Source organism: Homarus americanus, unplaced genomic scaffold, assembly GCF_018991925.1.
Source record: "Homarus americanus isolate GMGI-L3 unplaced genomic scaffold, GMGI_Hamer_2.0 scaffold47790, whole genome shotgun sequence".
NCBI classification, from domain to species: Eukaryota; Metazoa; Arthropoda; class Malacostraca; order Decapoda; family Nephropidae; genus Homarus; species Homarus americanus.
Genome location: NW_024747575.1, coordinates 19,557 through 41,702, shown reverse-complemented (window position 1 = coordinate 41,702; position 22,146 = coordinate 19,557). Strand labels below are relative to the sequence as shown.

At 44.9% G+C, this 22,146-nt stretch overlaps 1 protein-coding gene across 5 annotated transcripts in view; it reads right to left on the bottom strand.

Annotated features, from left to right (window-relative positions):
- LOC121879650 overlaps positions 1-20,725 on the bottom strand; it is an 84,596-nt gene extending 63,871 nt beyond the window's left edge. For 4 of the 5 annotated variants that reach the window (XM_042386330.1, XM_042386333.1, XM_042386334.1 and 1 more), the window contains exon 1: positions 20,676-20,725. The gene's annotated coding sequence lies outside the window, so the exon portion shown is untranslated. The remainder of the gene's footprint in view (positions 1-20,675) is intronic. The other variant, XM_042386335.1, reaches the window with a different exon arrangement.
- Between the last annotated feature and the right edge of the window lie 1,421 nt (positions 20,726-22,146).

Genomic DNA, 22,146 nt, shown 5'->3' with positions numbered 1-22,146 from the left:
AATTCCCCCAAGAGAGAGAGAGAGAGAGATTGTGAAGAGGAAACAGGCAGACAGACAGACAGACACAGACAGACAGACAGACAGACAGACAGACAGTGATAAAGGTGTGCGGGTTACGTCTGTTTTGTCTGTTAAAAGTTACATTGTGCAGGTTTTTGTGAGTTTTAACGAGTGAGACTTGCTTTTAAGTTTCTTCTATATATGGTAGTGTGAAAGTGAGAGAGAGAGAGAGAGAGAGAGAGAGAGAGAGAGAGAGAGAGAGAGAGAGAGAGAGAGAGAGAGAGAGAGAGAGAGAGAGAGAGAGAGAGAGAGAGAGAAAGAGAGAGAGAAGGAGATCGATAGACAAAAACAGACATAGAAAAGACAGATACACACAAACACACAACAGACAGACAGACAGATAGACAGACAGGCAGACAGATAGACAGACAGGCAGACAGAGGTAAAAGAAAGACACGCACAGACAGACGCACACACATTCATGATTTTTATTTCAAACGGGTCATTAAGTCTTGTGTGTCATGTGCGTGCGTGTGTGAGATGTAGTATATTAAAGACACACTGTCATGGCCCACACTGTCATGGCCCACTTCACTGTCATGGCCCGCTTCACTGTCATGGCCCACGCTGTCATGGCCCCACCGTCACGTCCCTCGGTCAGTTTTTCCCCCTCCTGTCTTAAGAAACCATTTCTCAACACCTCGCTCGTCAGAAATACGATAAAGGTGAGAAATATAAGTAAATACTGTACATGTAATAGATATATAAGTAACACGAAATCATAGATGAAAGAATACGTTGAAAATGTATAAACAAACACCCTCCAAAAAACAGATGAGCATCAATTAATCTCACTTATAGAATTTATGTAGTTTATTCCGTCTGTCAAAAGCAGAATTCAACAAGACATATAAATATTAGTTGTTAAATATTTATATCAGGTTTATATTACCAGTAAATCATTTAATTGCAAAGAAATATTTTAGATAATTAGTTTTATCTTTGGGTTTATTTTACAATGTATATAATCCGGTGTCTTTGGGTATTTGAAATCACTGAGTACTTTATATTAGTGGTCAGGCAGCGTAATAATGTATACGAGTTATTTCTTGTTGATGTTTGACAGGTTTTTTAGAGCTAATACAGGTGCGTGGGTGTGTCGACCTTGGCTGAACGAATTTCAAAGATATTTATTTATCCAATGAAATACAACTTATATCTTAAATACATAGAGACAGCTTAAGTTTATAGTATATATATATTATTGTGACATCATTAGGTATTCGTAGCGTGTGTCGTGTACCGTTGATGATGATAGTCTTTACGAAGTACTGGAGAAGGTCAGGACGTCATTTCCCTGCCACCGCTACAGTACTTGAGAGAATGACGCCATCATTACCCCGCCGCTAGTGTTGACCTCATCATCACTACGGCTGACGACACCCACTTCGTCTGGCCTGAGAGGACGCTGACGTGTGAGGAAAGAAGGAGTTGTCACAGCCAGAAATAACAGTGTTGTGTACTACGTGCTGGGCTGGGCTGTGTTGCTGTCTGCGTGCGTGAAAATTCCCCGTGTTTGGAGGCCCGCCCGGTGACGTCATCAAAACATAGCTGGAACGGTATTGTTGCGTAGTGTTGATTATTGCTGGGATTATTCTAGGAGGGATTATTGCCGAATTATTCTCTGGGGGATTATTGTCGGATTATTCTCTGGGGGATAATTATCTAGGTGATCCATCTTTGTCTATCCAATACTCTCAGATTTTGTAACCGGGTCCCAAACTTTTAATTTAGTTTATATTTCTCCGTCTCTACCTTCCCCTGGTCTACTTACCTTCAATTTCGTTTATAAATATTAGAATTATTATTAAGAATGTTGTATATATTTTATAGTTTTTCATAAAATTATCATTGTCATTGTTGGTAACCTCTCAGTGATGTGTTTACTATGTTTACTATGGCTTGATCAATGTAACAATTATCTAAATCAAATTCAAAGAGCGTTGCAACGTAGTTTTAGTTTATTAGATGCTTCGACTAATGCACAAGCTTTGGAATGAAATGCAATCACCAGATGAGTTTCTTGGTGTAGTTAGCCATTGTGTAGGAGACGCTATCGTTTTCTATAGCTTCTGGAGGAGTTGAAGAAAATGAAAATAAAGGATAGACTTTTGTAATGTGGCTTGACCATATATTGTCATAAGATATACTAATCATTTAGGGTTCTCGTATATATAAAGTGACCCTTTATAAGCAATGGTAAACAGTAAGTCTATTCAACCGCGTATAACCCCCCAAAAGGTCTTTGAAAGTTTATTGTAATTGGGGTCATTTTAAGGTGCCATATGTAACCTTAACAAACAGTGCAAGTTTTCTCCTGGTACTACAGTTTCCTCCTGTACTAACACTGGACATTGAAAGATACAATCACAAATAACAATGGGAGAATTAAACAAACTTTCTTTCATTGTCACAGCGTTAAATTATATCGAGTCAAACCACAAAAAAAATATAATACACTTTTTGAGTTGTGGCCTTGTGGGTCGGGCCTCCACCAGTTCGAGTGTTCATATCAAGAGATGTTGATGATCCACTTGTGTTTCATGACCCTGGATAGGAAAGGACAATGACCTCGAGACCTAAGGTGCCCTCAGACACAGGACCTGCCCCTCCCCCGACCCCCGTAAATACACAAAATGAGAATCAATACGTTGGTGCTGGACTGAAGTGGCCTCTCTCCTTCTCCCCCTCCCCCCTCCCCCCTTCCCCCTTCTTCCCTGTTCTTCCTCCTCCTCCCTCTCCCTTATTTTCCTCTTTATCCTTCTTCTCCTCCTACTCTCCTCCCTCCTCTTCCTCACTAGCCACATTAAGTTACTAAATTGGATGTCTGAGCTGATTCGTTACTCAGGGGGTAAGTCATCATACTCAGAGGGTTAAATCATCAATACCCAGAGGGTTAAATTCGCCATACTCAACACATACTAATATATTTAATCAAAGACTGCAATTTTTTTTTTGAATTCTTAATAACTGTTGAATTTATAGACCAATCACAATACGACTTGACATATTAACTAAAATTCTAACACGTCGGAACACAAGTCAGACAGTCTCACTAGTTACAGGTTGTGTTAGATAAGGCGATCGAACACCACAAAGGCTGAAATACTTAAGTTGCAAGAAACATCAATAGATGGATTATGAAGGTATGTGGTGAGTGGTGTACATGGCGGTGGTGGTAATTGGTACATTATCCTCTTTGTGTGTGGTGGGGGTGTGGTGGTGGGGGTGAGGGAGAGGATGGGGAAAAGGGAAGGAGGGTGGGGAAAATGGTGAGGGAGGGAGTGGGAAAGGAGGGAGGGAAGGGAAGAGGGATGGTTGATGGGGGTGGGGGGAAAGGGAAAAAAGCGAGAATGGATAGGTAGGGGAAAATGGGGAATATAGGATAGGTAGGAGGGGGAGGCGAAGGGGAGATAAGATAGAGATGAATAGGGAGGATAGGAAAGGTGGAGGGGGTATAGATTGAGGGGTACAGGATAGATAGATAGAAAGGGATAAGCATGAATAGGAGAGAGAGAGAGAGAGAGAGAGAGAGAGAGAGAGAGAGAGAGAGAGAGAGAGAGGCGTCACCATTTAGAAGCGGAAAGTGAGGAATACCACATTAGTGACTCACCACCACCTACCACCACCTACCACCACCACCTACCACTACACTCGACCGACCTGGTGACAACAAAACCATGAATAAAACATGGGTTCATTATTGCTTTCACTTCTCACTTGAACCTCGAACCTTTAGACAATTGAACTCTTAACTTTAAAAGAATCGCACCTAACGCCCGAGCCAGTTAAAACCCCTATTAAATGCTTCACAATATTCGAGACAGTTTCGTTTCGTGATTCAGTTAAAGTCATTAAATGCTTCACAGTATTTGAGGCGGCTCTTAACATTTTCCACAGACTCTATTAATTTGAGATAATTAGGATCATTAGAAGTAAATGACATCGTTGGATAATGGTTGAATTAGCGGAGTAATTAATTAGCTCAAGGTTATAATCATGTATTGAAGACCATGTGTATATAATTAATTAGTTGACAATTAGTTTTTGTGTGTCTATGAGTCAATAGTAACTATGTTTGTTTACAACGTATTAAAATTCCTGGAATAACCCTAATTGAACCTCACAATAATAGCCAGACTTCAAATGCTCTAGCTAAGCAATCCAAAGCGGTGCCACATCTTACAAAACACACGAGACACTGTACCAGATGTAAATGTAAGCGACTGTACATATCTCAAGAATCAATGCCTTATATATGACCTCTTTGTTACTGATTACCCTCGTGTATATATCAACAATACATCCAGGTCTTTGCTTGTATAGTCAGCCACGTCTCTTAAACATCTCATAATGCCATAAAGAGCTTATCGAGTTTATGAGTGGGATTCCTTTTATGGATGGGGGTGAGGGGTGACCTCACTAGGGTGGGTGGGTGGTGGGTAGGTGGGTGGTGGGTGGGGGAGGTGATGTCAACATGGATCTGGAGTATTTGGGACGTTGTTTAAGTGTTTGGTGGGTGGTGGTCGGTAGGTGGGTGGTGGTCGGGAGGTGGGTGGTGGTAGGTGGTGAGAGATATTGTAAATATATTGAGTCAAGTGTCGTAAAAATGTGGAGAAAGTAGTAGGTGGGGAGGGTTGGGGGTGAGAGGAGGAGGGATGGGGGTGTGAGGGGTGGGGTAGGAAGGTTGGGGGGGGATGTATTTCAGTCGTAAAAGTAAAGGGTAGAAGATTGGTCGTATTTGGTTGATGGGAGGTTTGAGAAGGTGGGTGGTGGGATGGGGGTAATGGGAGGGGTGTAATGGGTGAGGGATGGGAGATAATAATGGGAGAAATGGATAGAAGGGAGGGATAAGTAGTAGTTAATGAGGGTGATGGGTGATGATGTGACGGGTAATGGAGGAGGAGAAGTAAACATTCGGTATGGTAAAGGAGGAAGAAGAAGGAGTAGGGGAAGGAGGAGGATGGGGAGGGAAATAGGGGGAAGGGGAGGAGGAAGAGGAATCATAGGAGAAGAGAAGGAGAAAAGGGAACAAGAATAGGAGGAAGAGAGAGAGAAAGATGAGAAGGAGGAGAGAGAGAAAGATGAGGAGGAGAGAGTGAGGAGTAAGTAGTAGGAGTAGCAGTTGAAGGAGGAGCTTAGAAATCAGCAAGCACTGGAGAAGGGGAGGGGGGGGGAGAGCTTATTGACCTTTGACCTAAACTCCTGCACGTGAAGGACAGCAAAGGGCATGATGACGGTGGTGCCGGCAGGAGACATCATCAGCTGACCACCAAAACACCCTTCAGTGACCTTGACCTAACCTAACCTAACCCCAAAACTGAATTATATCTGACCTGACTTTCCTTGTAATTTTTTTCTTTACGTTTCAATGATATTAGTCTATTATTGTTTACAGTATATTGATGTATTTATGCTGATATACATACATACATTAATGTTTATATACACATACATATATAAATACATACATGCATATACACACACGAGCGTTTATACAATGAGATGGAGTTGTCTGTATTTTGTTGACGATGGGAACTTTTCTAACCATGAACACTAACTAGGGAACTTTTCTAACCATGAACATTAACTAGGGAACTTTTCTAACCATGAACACTAACTAGGGAACTTTTCTAACCATGAACACTAACTAGGGAACTTTTCTAACCATGAACACTAACTAGGGAACTTTTCTAACCATGAACACTAACTAGGGAACTTTTACACCCATACAAAGTTCTATAATCTGTAGCTACTATGGCCTCAACTTTCCCCTATACCCTCAATAGTCAAAGAATTTCCTCCTAAGTCTCCTTATTTCTCTGTTCCTTTCCGGTCTCTCACACATGGGTATTGATCTCCAGGGGCAGATGTCTCCTATCTTTACCACCACAAGTAGACTCCATGACATTTGAACAAGGTCTATCGATAAGTTGGTTTGCTTCCCTCCCGCAGAGAATTTTTGGCATGGCGTCTTGGAGATTCTTCAGGTGATAAGGTTTCTAACTCTTATTTATTTTTTCGTGGTCAAAGATATTCATATTGGTTTCCTGGATATTTTTTTATTTTTTTTTATTTTATTGTATTTAAACCATACGATAATGTTCCGCAATGTTCCGTAGGGTTTATTTTATATTATTTTACTCCACGAAAGTAAACACACAACATTACAAGTAACATTTTTGCATTAGATTCCCTTGCAAATATCATACAAGCGAAAATAATGGTGTTCCGTTGCATTCCACACATGGATGAACGAGTGCTTGTGTGCGAAAGGTTCCGAGTACGTGGCGGCCGACAGCGGTGTTGGGAACAGTTCGTGGAAAAGTCGATATTCATCACTAAATCATAAAGCCAAGTTAGACGTGTGTGTGTGTGTGCTTGTGTTGGTGTGACTCTCAGCTGCTGTAGTTATGCTTGTGATTATCCCCATTAGTTTAATTACAAGAGGGAATTTAATCCTTAATATAGAAGCTCATTTGGTAAGAATTTATGATACTATAAGGAACTGGATCTGTCTTGTATAAATGTTTGGGTGAGAACAAGTGAGTAGCGGAGAATTCGATCCTTATTGTTTACGTCGGTTATAGATGAAGTAATATATAAGAAATTTGATCCATCTCGTATGAACGTTAGAGAAAGAATAAGATTATGTTAGGTTAGATTATGTTAGGTTAGATTAGGTTAGATTAGGTTAGACTAGATTAGGTTAAATTTGGAGTAAAAATTCCTTTCAACCAGTATTTCACCAGGTCAATAAACCAAGTGTACCATATAACCTTGTACCATCATACACCTTATACCCAGCAAGCAGGAGGTGGGTCATCCATTAATTAAGTTCTGGAAAGGTAAAGGTCATTACTCACCTGCAGCAAGCAATCAATATTATACACCTGGTCCCTACTCTAGCCTACCTGGTGTGTGATGCTTAGTGTTTGAACCTTTAAAACTGAGGGGTGTTTTAAGCTTAGGGTGTTTAGGTGTAGATATTTTAAGTTTAGGGTGTTTTAGTTGAGGGTATTTTAAGATGGGATTGTTTCAGTCACGAATATTTTAAGCTTAGGGTGTTTCAACTGTGTATATTGTAAACTTAGGTTGCTCTAGTCACGGATATTCTCAGCTTAGAATATTTGAACCGCGGATATTCCCTAGATATATTTAGCTCAAGATTGACTTCCTTTCTGACACAAACTTCGACTTTGACATTGGAATCGACTTATAAAATAACGCGTGTCTGTATTTTTCTGGGTAAATAAACTTGTTTCATTATCACTAGCACGCAAATGACACTGCCACCTCCTCCTCCACTCAGATTGTGACGCTCAACTGGCTGCTGGGCCTTGAAGTGCTCCTCAAGATGGCTGACTTAGTATGTAGAGGTATGTGGAAAGATGAACATTGTTGGTATAGATATAATATAATGAAAGTGGTATGTAAGAATGTAGATAAGAGACATAACATAGGGGAGAGAGAGAGAGAGAGAGAGATCAACAATTTTCTGTAGAATTTATACGTAAAACATAACCTACAAATATTAAAAAAATATATAGTACACCCTGCTATGACGTATGGCAGGGTGTAATTAGTGTTATTTATTATTATTATTACTACACTCAGGGAAATAGGGTCAAATTATGCTTCATTAAGTCTTGACCTCATAACACCCGTGTGTGTGTGTGTGTGTGTGTGTGTGTGCTGAGAGAAACATACTCACTCCTTTGATTACGTCTAATATGACGGGTATTGAGCCACCCGACGCAGATGTGGTTACTATCACAGGACGAAGCGACGTTCACCAGGTGTGTGTATATGGGCGTTCACTGCTGTACGACCTGAATTAACCAGACGTTCACCAGGAATGAACGTGTTATCTGCCCCCCTCTCACGTTCACACCTAACGTCTCTCACACATACAGAAAATTAAGCTGTAGGAAGGCGTCACGGGTTCTCTTATCGTAGCTCATAATAAATCAAGGTAGTGTAATAATGGTTAGGTGAGGCTGGTTTACTGTGTGTGTGTGTGTGTGTGTGTGTGTGTGTGTGTGTGTGTGTGTGTGTGTCGTCAGTAGTCGTCAGCAGTACAGTACACAGACACAGCAGGCCGGGCGTCAGTCAGTCGGTGTGGGTTTCCCCGTGTGTGTGTGTGTGTGCGTCTGGTCCTGTCATTGATTAAGTATAGCAACAACCCTCCTGACTCCCTAGTACTCTCTCCTAGTACTCCCCTCCCTAGTACTCCTTCTCCCACCCTCCTAGTACTCCTCCCAGTACTCCTTCCCTACCCTCTCCTAGTACTCCTCCTAGTACTCCTTCCCCACCCCTCCCCATCTGGTTCTCCGCCTTGTTTCTTCTCCCCAACACCCTACCTCTCCTCCACACTCTTCCTTCTCCTCCCACACACCCCACCGTCTCCTCCCCACACCCCCACCGTCTCCTCCCCACACCGACTTCCTCTACCTGTCTTACCTGGGGAAAATAGATCCATTGATTTATTTTGGTATTTATGTTACAGAGAATCGCTTTATAATAGTATTTTTACCTTTTTATATATGTTAGTATTGGTTTCTTCAGATGATAAAACTCTCTATATATAGGATAGTAGCGGTGGCTCAGTGGTAAGGAGGACTTGTCTCTGATTTTAGCGACACGTGGTTTGATTTCGAGTGATGGTGTGTGTGTGTGTGTGTGTGTGTGTGTGTGTGTGTGTGTGTGTGTGTGTGTGTGTGTGTGTGTGTGTGTGTGTGTGTGTGTGTGTGTCCATTTCAAGTCATCATCTAATCATTTCCACAACACTGATCAACGTCAATACCTCCGGCGCCGTCCACCTGTTAGGAAGGCTGTCATTGTCCGTCTGTTCGTCTGACCTCCTCTGCATGTACTGGAGGGGGGGTATGAGGTTTGCCGGGGTGCATACTATCTGCACGACTGTTGCATGTTAGCAGAGTGGGAGGGAGGAGAGGAGGATAGGGATGGAGTGGGGTGTGGCGTCTGGTTGCCGGGTCTGTGTTAGTCGTCGGTGTTTCTTGGTAACTTGTCGCTGTATTTGCAACCCAACCTAACCTGTTCTACCCATCTTTGTCCTGAATGCTCCTTCCCATCTCTACCTTAACCACCCTACCCATCCCTTGCCCCCCTACCTGCCCACACCTTTGCCCCCTACCTGCCCACACCTTGCAGACTATAACCTAATTGCCCAGGTCAGCCAGCCAGCGAAGTCCTGTCTCAACTGTGTTCTTGACCTCATTTAGTGGTTACCTTGAGCCATGTTGCCGCCCCTTACCTGTTCCTCATGTCAGGTGTGTGTGTGTGTGTGTGGCTATATACAACCACACCTGCCAGCCTCACCATGATCTAGGCCACACCTGTTGTTCTCTATATAAGGTAGATTTGCACTTCACTTTCCCCGCCTCTTTCACTATATATTACACCTGAACACCTGGTATGATATATCACCTGCTTATATCACCAACACCTGCTCTGATATATGTCTCTCTCTATATATATCATTAACACCTGCTGAGGTTTTATAGACATAGGAACCAACTTTCCTTAAATGCACAGTAAATGCACTGAGAGAGAGAGAGAGAGAGAGAGAGAGAGAGAGAGAGAGAGACATCACTCAGGTGTTAAGCATATCAGGGTAATGAACACATAAATCTCTACTCTGTTATCAAATGCTCCCCTGACACACACACACACACACACACACACACACACACACACACCTATTTATTCTCACACCAGAGATTCAAAGTTATCTATCTATCTATCTATCTATCTATCTATCTATCTATCTATCTATCTATCTATCTATCTATCTTCTCTGTCTGTCTACCCTTCCTTCCTCCCTTAGAAGCTATTAGCGAGTAGCGGGGCCCACACAAGGTTCGTGGCTGAGGTGGGACAGTCAGTCTCCTCAGTCAGTCACTCCAGGCCCTCTGAGATCGATCTGGCTTTCGTGTCAGGCTATAATCGACGTCATCCCTCCTATCCGGCTCGGCTGGTCTGGCTCCGTCACACTCCAACTGGCCCCCCACCCCCCACTCCCTCTCCTCTCACGTCACGGGTCTCCTGTAGATTAGACACCCTAGATTGTTTCACCTGATGATTAAACAACCTAAGCTAACCTAATCTAACCTAACTTAACCACAGGACAAAGGTGAACGATAATTACCTGGATTAATTAACTATGACCAGGTGAGGTGTAAATTACAACACTTTAATTGATGATCTAATTTTAACACACACACACACACACACACACACACACACACACACACACACACACACACACACACCAAGCAGCCAAAACACCTGTAATGTTATATACTGTACTGGAAACTGTATTTAGGACTATCCTTTACTAGCCCAAGGTCGACCAATCAGCTTGTAACGACCCATCGACCTTCCCTGATGTCGAAGTAGGTCGTATACTCGTATATTATTAAATGACAGTCGTGAGTAGTACGTGTCACGGTGTACTAGTGTTAGGTTTGGTTAGGTTAGGTTAGCTTGTGGTTTGTAAAGTCTACGGGAGGAAGTTGTCTTTTTTTATCAAGATTTACCACAACAATAACAAACTCTATGGATTGAGAACGCCAGATAGTAGTCCTCAGTCTTAGTATCCTCCTCTTTCTCTCATCCCCTCTTTCTCTCACCTTCTCTTTCTCCCTCCTCTTTCTCTTACCTCTCACCTCCTCTTTCTCCTCCCTCCCCACCTCCTCACCCGTCCTACCTCCATTTCTCCACCCTCCCAACACCTCTTCCATCCACCTCTCACCTCCTTCCCCATCTCCTCCCCTCCCCCCTCCAGCATTCATGGGGAGGAGATCCTGTCCTCGAGGGGATCATGGGGAGCTTCCAGGTCAAAGGTCAGGCAGTGGTAGGTGTAATGAGGTCAGACGTGGGAGACATGTGATTGGTGGGTCACGACTATGCTTATGAGGGGTCGAGCCTCCGATGGTTGTGCGGCAGATGGTGTGGTAGGTAAGGTTAGGTAAGGTTAGGTAAGGTTATGTTAGGTAAGGTTATGTTAGATTTGGTTGGGGTAGGTTAGGTTAGGTTAGGGACTTGTGTGGGCCCTGAGAAGGAAGAGGTCACAGGGAGAATAATTTTTAGGGTTGTGGGCGTTTTTCAGGTCAGGTTAAATGGCCAATTGTGAACCCAGTGGTCACAGGTCACGCGAAGGGGCATTAACCTAGCCTGTCTCTCCTCCTGATCGCTGGCCGTAATCACAGCGTACCAGGGATTGTTGTCACGGAGGAATCTGTGGAGTTCTCACGGTATAGTTTTAGGTCCTCACGAAGACATCACGGACGTCAGAAACTCATTACGGACGCTAGAAAATCATTACGGACACCACGAACACATCATGATCATCAAAAACACAAAACAAACACTACAACTATAACACAAAGAACCAAACTACACACTACGGACGTCAAAAAAACCCTCATTATCTACCCCACGAACATATCACGGACCACCAGAACACACACACATCACGGACGCCCCAAACCCACCTAACACATCCCTGAGCTACAAACTCGAGGGATCAGTTTATTTGTTTACATATACAGTACAAGTATAGGACCAAGGAAGGAACACCACGCTGTAATGTGAGTGTACGTGTCCCTACTGCGTGCGTGTGTGTGCCTCCTTCTGCGTGCGCTATACTGTGTGTGTGTGTGTGTGTGTGTCCCTACTGCATGCCTCTGAGCCTTTACGACAGACGGTAAACAGATTGTGCCAGTGAGAACCAAGGTAATGTAGGTTAAGTCTGGTGATATTAGTGGTAGCATTTAATAATTCTTGTATACCGGCAATACAATAGAGAGAGAGAGGGCGTGGTTAAGTGAAGGAGGTAACTAGGGTGAATATTACTTATCAGGAAGGGAGGGAGGATGGAGAGGGTAGGGCAAAGATTCAGATTTAGATTTGGAGGGTAGTTTGGCACTCTCATCCAGGCAGAAGGTTAAGGCCGGAGTATGAGTTCATACTTGTTTATGACTTATTGAAGGTCAGGTTCTGCGTAAAAGTGAGAGAATGATGAGTGTGTGGGGCAAACAAAAGGAGGAAAGGGAGGGAGGTCATCATGGTAATTAATGATGGGTTATGGGGAGGAGGGTATAGTGGGCCCTTGTCTCTCTCACCACACACACACACACACACACACACACACACACATACACACACACACCATTGTCTTCTTTACGGGGGCGTCATCGCCCGTCATCACGCTCAGGAATGTTGGCGTGTCCAGCTACTGCCCAGGATCATTACCATCCCCCTTCCTTCCTTACTCCCTCCCTTTCTCCTCCCACTTTTCTCTCCCCCTTTCTCCCATCTCGGGTCAGTACAGGTCAAAGTGGTGTCGTAAGTAGAGTGACACTTGAGAGGGACTTGATATGTGGGTGTGGGTGGGTGGGAGGAGGGTGTGGTGATGGGCGTGGGTGGTGGGTGTGGGTGGTGGGGGGTGGTGGTGATAGGGTGTGGATGGGGTAGTGGCGTGTCAGTGGGGGTATGGGTAGAGTAGGTAGGTAAATAGGTAAACAGGGTGCCGGAGGAGGAGAGGGGGGTGGAGTGCAAAAGAGGCACAGGTCAGGGTCAGTGCCAGTACTCCGCCCCTTCCTTCCTCCCCTCCTCCCCCTCCCTCTTTTCCCCCCCTCCTCTACCTTCCTCCCCCCCTCCCCTCACCTTCCTCCCTCTCACCTTCCCTCCCTCTCACCTTCCTCCCCTCACCTTCCTCCTTCCTTCCTCCCTTCTTCTCCCTTCCCTCCCCCTCCCTTCCTTCACCTTCCCCCCTCACCTTCCTCCTCTCACCTTCCTCCTCTCACCTTCCCTCCCTCACCTTCCTCCTCACTTCCTCTCCCCCACCTTTTCACCTTCCTCCCCTCCTCCTCCTCCTTCCCTCCTCACCTTCTCCTTCCTCCCTCACCTTCCTCCCCTCTCCCTTCCCTCCCTCTCACCTTCCCTCCCTCTCACCTTCCTCCCCCTCACCTTCCCTCCCCTCACCTTCCCTCCCTCTCTTCCCTCCCTCATCTCCTCTTCCTCTCACTCTCCATGTATGTATGTATATATGTATGTATGTATGTATGTGTCTGTCTGATGTGTCTGTGTGTGGTGGTGTTGTGTATTGATTGGTGGTGCGGTGGTGGTGGTGGTGTTGTGATGGTGGTGGTGGTGGTGTTGTGATGGTGGTGATGGAGGTGGTGGTGTTGGTGGATGGTGCGGTGTTGGTGGTGGTGGTGGTGGTGGTGGTGGGTGGTGGTGGTGGTGGTGGTGGTGTGGTGGTTGGTGTTGGTGGTGGTTGCCCTCCTTCGTCACTTACAGAGCAGGTAAATGACCCACCTCCTCCTAGGTAAACTCGAGCTAATTTGAGGACGATAACCAGAGGAGACAATGACAATGACGACGATGACGATGATGATGAAGTGGACAATGTAGTAATTTAGTTAATGACTATGTGTGATGACATGTACAGTACGTGATGTGTTGCGGGTGTTGTTGTGACGTGGGGGGCAGGTGTTGTTTATATCTATGTCTTAAGTGATAATTAATGTTGTTTGACTTAGAACTTCTTGTTTACAGAAATAGTCAGAATTTATTGATTTTATTGTTTTGTGATATATTTGTGTGGTGGTGATAGTGGTGTGTGGTAGGCTGGTAGTGGCGTGGTGGTGTGTGGTAGGCTGGTAGTGGTGTGTGGTGGTGTGTGGTAGGCTGGTAGTGGTGTGGTGGTGTGTGGTAGGCTGGTAGTGGTGTGGTGGTGTGTGTGTGTAGGCTGGTAGTGGTGGTGAGGTTGCGTCAAGGTAGTGGTTATAGGGAGGTGGTGGGAGTATCTATGGTGGTGGGGATACAGGTAGTAGTGGTGGTGGTGGTGGTGGTGGTGGTGGTGGTTCACTGGCTTTCCTCCTCCACACTGCCTACCTCTCTCTACCGCTGTGAGGAGACGAGGGTAAGGAGACGGGGGGTGAGAGACGAGGGGTGAGGAGGCGAGGGGTGAGGAGACGAGGGGTGGGGAGGTAGTAGCTAAGTAAGACAAGGTTGGGGAGTTAGGACTAGATAGGTGGGGCTAGGGAGGCAGGGTTGGGGAGAGGCAGGGTTGGGGAGAGGCAGGGTTGGGGAGGTAGGGTTGGGGAGAGGCAGGGTTGGGGAGAGGCAGTGTTGGGGAGAATAATTACAAACATCATCTTTTACGTAAATTAAAGAGACCGAAAAATAATTAATTTGAAAAATATTTAACGATTTTAACGAGACAATGTTTATATACCTGGCAATGTTTATATACCTGTATTTCCCAGGTGTATGTTAATTATTTCGTATTGCTGTTAATAGAGTTTGAAATAATTGTATTGTTTATGTCGTGGACTGAACACATGTCACCATCCAGACATGACTATCGAATCCTTCACCTCATTCTCCTCACATACCCGAGTAATGAGGTAGAAATGAGGACGATTTGAACCCCTTCACTACAGGGGCAAGTGTTTTATTATTTCATTTAGCAAGACACCTGTTTGTTTAGTGTGTGTGTGTGTGAGTGTGTGTGTGTGTGTGTGTGTGTGTGTGTGTGTGTGTGTGTGTGTGTGTGTGTGGTTTTGTATATATATATGTGTGTATGTGAGGACGTGCAGCTGGCTCACGGGCAAGCATTACACCAAGTTTCTCGGCCCTCCTCAGGTGTGCACTGAAAGGCAGACACATTCTGGGGGCAAGAGGTGGTGACCCAGTTACTGAATGGTTTTGTATTATATTGATGGGGGAGGGGTGAGGGAGCTGTTTTTCCTACTGTCCTGGAATGTCCCTCTCCCTGCCCTCTCCCTCCCACCCGCAAGGAATGGTTAATTGAATGGGCCGCACTCAACTAACCTAACCCAACTCTCTTCTCTCTCTCTCTCCGTGCAGTGCGTCAGGTGAGTCTATTCATTCGTTTACGTGAACCTTACCTGTGTGTCTTTTAGCATTCCCTTTGTAATATTAAGAGGAATTCTGTCGCAACATACACACACACACACACACACACACACACACACACATTCTTGCACTCTCTCTCACTCATATTTTTGTTTTCATCTGTCTCTCTGTTCGTCCTTCCATACCTCCCGTGTCTTCATAATAAACAACACGTCACTCACTCTCTCTCCCTGAAGTGACGTTCATGCCAAAACATTCAACATTTTATAAACGAGGAAGAAAGTCTTGTTGGCGTCCATGGAGTACAAGTTGTATTTCAAAACGTATTTATTCGTCTATCTATCTCTCTGTCTCTCTGTCTCTCTGTCTGTCTCTCTCTTTCTCTGTCTCTACTAGTATAATTCATTGAGGTTAGGTTAGGTGAGCGTTAGGTTGGTTAATCTCCGGGTGAAATAAGCTATTGTGTTTAATCTTTAGGTAATCTCGATATTTTGCTACATTATTTACATATATAATTAACTTGGGGTACAGTTACAGGTAAGAGGTACAGGTACAGGTGTGTGTTGTTATGGCCCGGTACAGTTAGAGGTACAGGTGTGTGTTGTTATAGCTCGGTACAGTTAGAGGTACAGGTAAGAGGTACAGGTGTGTGTTGTTATAGCTCGGTACAGTTAGAGGTACAGGTAAGAGGTACAGGTACAGGTGTGTGTTGTTATAGCTCGGTACAGTTAGAGGTACAGGTAAGAGGTACAGGTACAGGTGTGTGTTGTTATAGCTCGGTACAGTTAGAGGTACAGGTAAGAAGTACAGGTACAGGTGTGTGTTGTTATAGCTCGTGTCATTCTTAAACACTCATCAACATTCCTCTAAGTATCGATTTTGTTCTTTATCCTTCCCTTCACCACCTTCTGCCCCTCTCCTCCCTTCCCTTCCCTTCCCTTCCCTCCCCTTCCCTTCCACGTAGTGCACCCTCTCCCCCCCCTTCTCAATTACAGTACTTGGTTCTTATCTTCATTTTAATTATCCCTTCCTCCTCCTCCTCAAATTACTCTCCTTACTTATTTTCCTCCTTCTCCTCTTCTTTTTCATCCTCCTCTTCCTTCTCCTCAGCTTATTTCTCATCCTCCTCTTTCTCTTCCTCCTGTTTTTTCTTCCTCCTCCTCTTCCTTCTCTCCCTACTTCCTTTCCTCCTCTTCCTCATTCCCCATCCCCCTGTTGCCTTCCTCCTCCTCCTCCTCCTCCTCCTCCTCCTCCTGTTTCTTCTTCCTCCTCCTGTTTCTTCTTCCTTCTCTCCCCTACTTCCCTTTCCTCCTCTTCCTCATCCCCCACCTCCCTTGTCTCCTTCCTCCTCCTCCTCCTCTTCCTGCTCCTCCCTGAAGGTGCTGGGTCAGAATATGCGTTAAATATTTAGCAGGATCTAGCCTTTCGATTAGTCTCCCTAGTGCTGATTATAAAGGGGTATATTGGGCAAGTACCTCACCCACCATACTTCCTCACCCCTCATTCCACCTCTCCGCCTCTCCTCCCCTCCTCACCCCCACTCCTCACCCCTCTTACCCCCACTCACCCCTCCTCACCCCTCATTCTCCCATCACCCCTCCTCACCTCCTCACCCTACACCTCCTCCCTTTCTTTCTTTCCACCACACCCACCTCTCACTTTCCACCACACTCACTCACCCCTCACCCACCCCTCTCCCCCTCACCCCCCCCTCCTCACCCCTCATTCACCCCTCCTCCCTGCTGCCCCTCCCCCTCTCCACACCCCTCCACTCACCCCCCTCCCTCACCCTCATTTCCCCCTCATTCCCCTCTCACTCACTCCTCACTCACCCCTCACTCACCCCCACTCACTCACCCATCATTCACCTCTCACTCACCGGATTGACTCGTGTGTGTGTGTGTGTGTGTTGACGTCCCCAGATACTGAACGCTGTAACTGTTCTTAATAAAGCCTTAGTGAAGATTACGCCAGGCTTCATCTTTCCTTCTCCTGTTACTGCTAAGGTTAGGTTAGGTTAGGTTAGATTAGGTTACGGTAGGTTATGTTAGGTTAACGTTAGGTTAAGTTAGCGTTAAGGTGATTTATCTTGAGGTGAAATAAGGTGGGGGTTAATCTTCAGGTGATCCGCTGAGGTAAAAAGAGCTGTAGTTTGTGAGGTTGTCGTGACAAGGTGAGGTGTAAGTCTTGGCTTATGACGACACCCACACCTGGGTATGAGTCCCCCCCTGCCTCCCCCACGTCCTCTTAAGGTACTGTTAGGTGTTTCAGGTGTTTCAAAGATGTTTTAAGGTGTTCCAAGGTGTTTTAAGTTGCTCCTTGGTGTTCTTATGTGTTCCAAGGTAATCCAAGGTGTTTCAATGTGTTCTCATGTGTTTTAAGTTGTTCTCAGGTGTTTATAGAGTGTTCCAAGGTGTTCTCATGTCCTCCCAGATGTTCATGTCTGGCACCATAGTCACCCTCCTCCCCCCACCCTCCGTCTGGCCTCACCCGTCTGCACGCACAACACTGGACTCACCTGTTTCTTGTGAGTCTCCTCGTGGGCTGTGAGGAAGGGGGGGAGGTGAGGGGAGGGGAGGAGGAGGAGGACGAAGGGAGGAGTGGGGGAAAATGAGGGGAGAAAGGGAGGAAGAGGGGAGGGATGGGAGGGGGAGGAGGAGGGAGGTGAGGGAAGTGTGGAGTGGGAGGAGGGAAGCAAGAGGCAGTGGGTAAGGGAAAGAAGAGGAGGGAGATATAGAAGATATATATCAAGAATGGGGAGGTATGGAGGAGGGAAAGAGGGAGGGAAATTATGGAGGGATAATGGGAGGGAGGGAGGGTATGGAGGGAAGAAGGGAGGGAGGGAGGGAAGGCGTTATGACTCAGCCTCGTCTTGTGTGTGCGTGTGTGTGTGTGTGTTGGTAAATAATCACACAGCTTTACAATGTCTGGCGTGATTTACATAGTCTAGTGTGGTCGTAACGGGGACCTCTGACTTGCATAAACACTAAACATAAAGCTTCTATTTATTATTATTCTTCTAAGTTATTTTTTGTATTTATTTGGTGTTTATTTGTTTATTATATTATTTAATTCTTAGTTTATTTATTAAATTATTGTTTCTTTAGTTTTTGGATTTTATTTGAGTTCGTTTCCCGTCAATTCAGGATTATTATCAACTATTTCCTTACATCCTCCTCATTTATTCCAGTTTCTCTTAATTTTCTGTCTCATCTATCATCTCCTGTTTCACCTCTTGTCTAATTCCTCCTCGTGGGTGTTGATAAAGGGAGGGGGAGGAGAGCGGGAGGAGAGGGGAACAGGAGGAGAGGGTGCGTGAGGTGTGGAGGGGAACTCGCTTTGTGTTGTCAAGTATCTCTCATGAACTCTTGGTAACAGAGAAGGTGATAACTTGAGCAGGTTCAGGTGGACAGGTGTGTTGTGTGGCCCAGGTTATTAGCTCTAGTTTATGACATAAGCACACGGACGATACCACAGACATGACAAGCTCGTAATGCATGGAGACACGTGTGCATTTTTTAGTCACACTCATGTACGCAAAATATACGCATACACAAATTTACTTACATACATACATACAGGACACCCCCGCTGCCACCATTTTATTACCTGTGTTTATTATGGCGGGTCACAGTGACTATTGATCCGTTAAGTCAACCACTAGCCTTGTCCCTCCTAGGTAGTGACCGACACACACACACACACCAGTCATACACACACACACACCAGTCATACACAGTTAAATATAAGTAATCAGTACAAACAGTAAGTCTAAACTCACCTCCCACCCCCCCAAAAAAAAAATAATAATATTGTTTTACATCAGATAATATTCTTGTTGAGGTAATTAAATAAATGTACTAAGTCTATAAAGTACATTAATTACCATACATGTACTTTAAGTTAGGTGTAGCAGTGTACAGTACACCATATGGAGCCCGCGAGGGTTTATTAGACAATTGTGAGTTATTTAAGATTCTTTGTAAGAGTGAAATTAATGACAAAATGAAATAACTTAATACAACTATCGTGTACAGGACGTGTGTGTTGACCCCAGACCGGGCCCAGAGAGAGAGAGAGCCATCCTTCTCACTGGACCCAATACACACGTACTGTTCAAGAGTAAATGTCAAAACTATACAGGTGGTAACAGACGTGTAAAACTATAGATAACTGTACTGTATATATGAGATTTGTTTGGTTCTTGAATGTGGCCCAGAAGTACAAAAGGTTGGGGACCACTGACCTAATCTGTGTCTTCAATAAATATAAAATTACTCTACGTGGGATAAATTCACAAATACTTACAATACAACGAAGAAACATGAACATCAACATACCAACTACATTATATCACTGTCATGGTTAGGTTAGGTTAGGTTAGGTTAGGTTAGGTTAGGTGAAAGAACTAAGGACTTTTACCCTACTATGGCCTCTGTCGATTCGTGGAAACAAGGATTGATGTATTGGTGTAGAGTGCGTGTAAGTGCGAGCAGGTGCGTGGTTCACATAACACCTGTATAGTACACCTGGGCGACTGATTATGTTAAGGATTTGTATGAGTGGGGGATTTGTTTAAAGTCTCAGGTTGATTAATATCCAAGAGAGGGATTTTAAGATGTGGGGATTTTTCTTTGTGGGAGGATTACTTGATTATATTGCCCACCAAAGCTTTTTTCACCTGATGATTAAATACTCTTGAACTACCTGGCTGGGTTAGGTTAGGTTATATTAGATTAAGTTATATTTGGTTATTTTAAGTTAGGTTTGTTTAGGATAGGTCAACATTAGGAGGGATTAATCTTAAGGTGAAATAAGCTTAGGAGGACGAATATTCAGGGTTTTCTTTTTTGGGGTGAGAGATGTGTCCAGGATCAGCCGCCGTGCTTACCTGTCCCGTGGCGGCTGTTAATGAGACCTTTAGTGTTGTTGTCACATGCATGTGTTGGGACCATCATCAAGAGTAGTGTTTTTATTTATGCCCGCAACACTATGGTAACCTCGGTGTGGCATGGTGGAGTGTAGGCTATATTTACTCACACCATGACAGTTACCATAGTGTTACAATGGTGCCATAAACATTGTTACCTGTACCCCGTCACCATGGCAACTAGTCATGTACTCTGTTAATATTTTTATGCCCACTATGGCACTATGGCAGGTGTCCCCTCTACCAAGCCGCCATAGTGTTACTTTGTGTCTACCAAGCTCCTCCGTGACCCGGCACCCGTGTCTTGTGGGAGGAGCAGTGCAGATGGGCGTGGTCATGTGAGCGGGTATCACCCGTGGGCGTGGTCACGGTGGTCCTGTGGTGCAGTGCTGATGGTGGGCGTGATTTATGCCGTGGGCAGGACCTCTGGTGGGCGTTACTATGCTGTGGGAGGGGCCTTGGGTGGGCGTGACTATTCTTTGGAGGGGAGCTTCGGCTGGGCGTGACTGCTGTGGGAGGGGCCTCGGGTGGGCGTGATTGCTGTGGGCGTGCTGGAGACACACTCGGGGGCTGAAGAAACTACATTACTCAAGAGAGACAAAAAATAATTAATTATAGTCATATCTGCAACTGGTGAGATCAGTGCATGGTAAAAGTGCATTGTTTTGTCCCAGATCAGAGGTGACTGAGGTGCTGTGGAGGCGTGACGTGACTGTGGTAGACAGGTGGGCGGCGAAACACTCAACACCATGACTGCAAGTGTGTGACTCACGGCGTTGCTGTGGCAGGTAAAGCTGGGCAGTGTGCGGCGGTGGGTCGCAGTGGCCGCGTGTTCACGGACGCGGTTATCGCTTGTTACTGACACGTCTTCTCGCCTCCGGTGCCGGGACCCTTTACCTCGTACGTCCGCCACCGCCATCACCCGCTGCCACGCCTCTCATGCAAGTCTTCACACACGTCTAAAGTGACATACAAGACCTCAACTACCTAATATATCTTATCTCTATAACCCTTAAGTGAAGAATTAACCACTGAGAAACCCTAATCACTCATAAGATTGGTAATTTCAGCAGTAAGGTAATAACCAGCGAGTATAACGAAGGAATATATAGATTATAATGAAAAGGTGATGAAAGAAAATGTAAGTTGTCAAGATGGTAGACTTAACTATTCACACACACACACACACACACACACACACACACACACACACACACACACACACTAGTTAAATTGGTGTCATCGATTCACTGTAAATAGCACAACAACCCTTTAAGTACACCTAAAAATACACATATAAACAAACAGGATTTAGCAATAGTTGTAGTAGCAGCAATAGTTGTAGTAGCAGCAATAGTTGTAGTAGCAGCAATAGTTGTAGTAGCAGCAATAGTTGTAGTAGCAGCAATAGTTGTAGTAGCAGCAATAGTTGTAGTAGCAGCAATAGTTGTAGTAGCAGCAATAGTTGTAGTAGCAGCAATAGTTGTAGTAGCAGCAATAGTTGTAGTAGCAGCAATAGTTGTAGTAGCAGCAATAGTTGTAGTAGCAGCAATAGTTGTAGTAGCAATAGTTGTAGTAGCAGCAATAGTTAGTTAGTAGTAGCAGCAATAGTTGTAGTAGCAGCAATAGTTGTAGTAACAGCAATAGTTGTAGTAGCAGCAATAGTTGTAGTAGCAGCAATAGTTGTAGTAGCAGCAATAGTTGTAGTAGCAGCAATAGTTGTAGTAGCAGCAATAGTTGTAATTCTCACATAACTTACAACCAACAACAACAACCATTTATAAGCCAACCAGACATACACTCAGATGATGACTGATACTACCAAGTGTTAGGAGAATTTGGGTCTAATGTTTACACTGATATACATTTTACACGTAATAGAAAGAGTGAAGATTAATGGCACAAGTGTTCTTAGAAGTTGGTTAAGGATCGATAAGTTTATTGAAAGGTAGAAGGTTAATGATTGTGCCCCCCTCCCACCTATACCACCCCTACCAGCTACCCCTTCCATCCCCCACACCTTCTTCCACCTCATTCCCTCCTACCTCCCCACCTCCACACCATCACTCCTCCTTCCTCCTCCCACACCTTTCCCCACAATCTACCCTTTCCCCTCTTTCCCCTTCCCTCTCCACCCCTCCCCTCCTCCCCCTCCCCTCCCCTCCCTCCCCCTCTCCCACCCTCCTCCCCTCCCTCTCCTCCATGCGGCAACAGACCAGTAAACGTGAGGCAAGGCTGTAAGG